The sequence below is a fragment of the Amborella trichopoda genome, chromosome 3 (assembly GCF_054954075.1).
Source record: "Amborella trichopoda isolate Santa Cruz 75 chromosome 3, AtrichopodaSantaCruz75HAP2 v2.0, whole genome shotgun sequence".
NCBI lineage: Eukaryota > Viridiplantae > Streptophyta > Magnoliopsida > Amborellales > Amborellaceae > Amborella > Amborella trichopoda.
In genome coordinates, this window is record NC_142338.1 from 33041244 (window position 1) to 33044987 (window position 3744).

The window sequence follows — 3744 nt, forward strand, 5'->3', positions numbered from 1 at the left end:
CGATATTGCATGACCCAAAATGGCTTAGCCTCGGTCGATGCTGCATGACCCTAAACTTCTCAAGCTAAGTCCATACTGCATGACCCTTAACTGCTCAACCTTGGTCCTTATTGCAGGACCCTCAACTGCCCAGCCTTTGTACGTACTGCATGACCCGAAATTGTTTAGCCTCGGTTCATACTGCATAAACCTAAACTACTCAGCCTCGATCCAGACTGCATGACTCTAAACTGCTCAGCCCGTTCAATACTGCATGTTCCTAACCTGTTCAGCCTCAGTCCATGATGCAAGACCCTAAACAACTCAGCCTCGGTCCATATCGCTTGACCCTAAATTGCTCAGCGTCCATACCACATGACCTTAAACGACTCAATCTCGATCCTTACTGCATGACCTTAAACTGCTCAGCCACGGTCCATACTGTTGGCCCTAAACTGCTAAGCCTCGGTCCAAACTACATGACCCAAAACGTCTCAGGCTCGGTCCATACTGCACAACCGTAAACTGCTCAGCCTGGGTCCACACTGCGTGACCCTAAACGTTTCAGCCTTGGTTCATACTGCATGACCTTAAACCTATCAGCCTCAGTCCATACTGTATGATCCTAAATAGCTCAGCCTGGGTCCACACTGCATAACACTAAAAAGCTATACTAGGTTCATATTGCATGACCCCAAACTGCAAAGCCTCGGTCCATAGAGCATGACCCAAAACTGCTCATTCTCAGTCCATACTGCATGATTATAAACTGCTAAGCCTCAGTCCATACAACATGTTACTAAACTGCTCAACCATTTTCCATATTGCGTGACCCTAAACCGCTCAGCGTCGATTCATATAGCATGACCGTAAACTGCCCAGATTGGGTGCATATTGCCTGACCCTAAACTGTGCAGCCCCAGTCCATACTGCATGACCTTAAATTGCTCATCCTCGGTCCGTACCACTTGCCCCTAAAGTTCTCTGCCTCAGTCCATACGACATGACCCTAAACTGCTCCGCCTCAGTCCATACTACATGACCTTAAACTGCTAAGCCTCGGCGCATACAGGATGACCATGAACTTCTTAGCCTCAGTCTATACTGTAAGACCCAAAACTGCTCATCATCGGTCCCTCTAACATGACCCTAAACTGCTCAGCCTCTGCCTTTACTGCATGACCCTAAACTGCTCAGCCTCGGTGCATACTGCATGACTCTAGAATGCGAAACGTCGGACCACATTGCATGACCTTAAACTTCTAAGCCGTGGTCCAAACTTCATGACCCTAAACTGCTCATCCTCGGCTCATTCTTCATGACCCTAATCTGCTCAGCCTCGGTCCATACTACATGACCCTAAACTTCTCAGCCTCAGTCCATACAGCATGACCTTAAACTTTTCAACTTCGGTCCATACAGCATGACCCGAAACTACTTATCCTCGGTCCATACAGCATGACCCTAAACTACTCAGCCTCTGTTCAAACACAATGACCCTAAACTTATAAACCTCGGTCCATACTCAATGACCCAAATAGACTGAGCCTCAGTTCATACTCAATGACCCTATAGTGATCTGCATCATTGCATACTGCACGACCCTAAACTGCTCAGCCTTAGTCCATATTGCATGACCCAAAACTTCTCATGCTCGGCCCATACTGCATGACCTTAAACTGTTTAGCCTCGGTCCATAATGAATGACTTTAAACTGCTCAGCCTCGGTTCATACTATATGAAGCTAAACTGCCCAGCCTCGATTCATATTGTGTGACCCAAAACTACGCAGCCTCAGTCCATACAGCATGACCTTAAATTGCTCAACCTCGGCTTCTAAATTGCTCATTCATGGTTCATATTGCCTGACCTTAAATTGCTCACCCTCGGTCCATAATACATGACCAAAAACCTCTCAGTCGCGGTCCATACAACACAATTCAATACAGCTCAGCAGCGGTCCACATTGCTTGACCCTAAACTGCTCAGCCTCGGTACAAATAGCATGACCCTAAACGGCTCATCATGGTCCAAACTGGAAACCCTAAATTGCTTAGCCTCGTTCCATACTGCATGATCTTAAACTACCAAGCCTCGGTCCATACTGCATGATCCTCTACTGCTTAGCCTTGGTCCGTACTACATGACCCTAAACTGCTCAGCCTCGGACATACTGCGTGACCCTAAATTGCTCATCCTCGGTCCATACTACATGAACTTAAACCCCTCAGCCTCAATCCAGACTGCGTGACCCTAAAATGCTCAGCCTCGGTCAATACTACATGATCCTAACCTACTCAGTCTCGGTCCATATTGCAAGACCCTAGACTGCTCAGCCTTCACTTGACCCTAAACGGCTCGGCCTCTGTTCATATCGCATGACCCTAAACTACTCAAACTCGATCCATACTGCATGGCTTTAAACTGTTCAGCCACGGTCCCTACCACATGACTCTAAACTGCTCAACTTCGGTCAAAACTACATGACCCATAACGTTTCAACCCCAGTCCATACTACACTACCCTAAATTGCGCAACCTGGTTCCACACTGCGTGACCCTAAACGGTTCAGCCTCGGTCCATACTGCATGACCCTAAACCTCTCAGCCTCAGTCCATACCGCATGATCCTAAATAGCTCAGCCTGGGTCCACACTGCATAACACTAAATTGCTATGCACGGTTCATACTGCATGACCCCAAACTGCACAGCCTCAGATCATATGGCATGATCCAACCTTCGTCCATACTGCATGACCATAAACTATTCAGCCTCGATCCATACAACTTGGCACTAAACTGCTCAGCCATTGTCCATACTGCATGACCCTAACCTCATACAGCAAGACCCTAAACGGCCCAGCTTGGGTGCATACTGTATGCATGACCCTAAACAGTGCAGCCCCGATCCATACTGCATCACCTTAAACTGCTCATCCTTGGTCCATACCACATGCCCCTAAACTGCTCAGCCACGGTCCGTACAACATGACCCTAAACTGCTCTGCCTCAGACCCTACAGCATGACCCAAAATAATGCATCGTCAGTCCATACAGCATGACCCTAAAATGCTCAGCCTGGGTGCATATTGCATGACTCTAAATCTCGTAGCCTCGTTCCGTACTGCATGACCTTAAACTGGTAAGCCTAGGTCCATAGTGCATGACCCTAAACAGCTCGGCTTTGGTCAAAACTGCATGACCCTAAAGTTCTGAGCCTCAATCCATATTGCATGACCTTAAACTGCTCAGGCTCGTTCCACACTGCATGACCCTAAACTCTTTATCTCGATCCATACTGCTCAGCCTTGCTCCATACTGCCTGACGCTAAACTGCTCAGCCTCAGTCCATACCGCAAGACCATAGACAGCGCAACCTTGATCCACGCTGCTTGACCCTAAATTGCTCAGCCTCAGGCCAAACTGCATGACCCTATATTACTCAGCCTTGATCCACACTGAATGACCCAAAACTGCTAGGCTTCAATCCATACTGCATCACTCTAAACTTCTCAATCTTGGTCCATATTGGACGACCTTAAAATGCTCTGCCTTGGTACATACTGCATGACCCTAAACTGCTCTGCCTCGATCCATACTGTATGAACCTAAACGTTTCAGCCTCAGTCTATTCTATATGACCTTAAACTTGACAGCCTCGATTCATACTGTATGATCCTAACCTGCTCAGCCTCGGGCCATACTGCTTGCCCCTATAATGCGCAACCTCGGTCCACACTGCAAGACCCAAAACTACTCAGCCTCG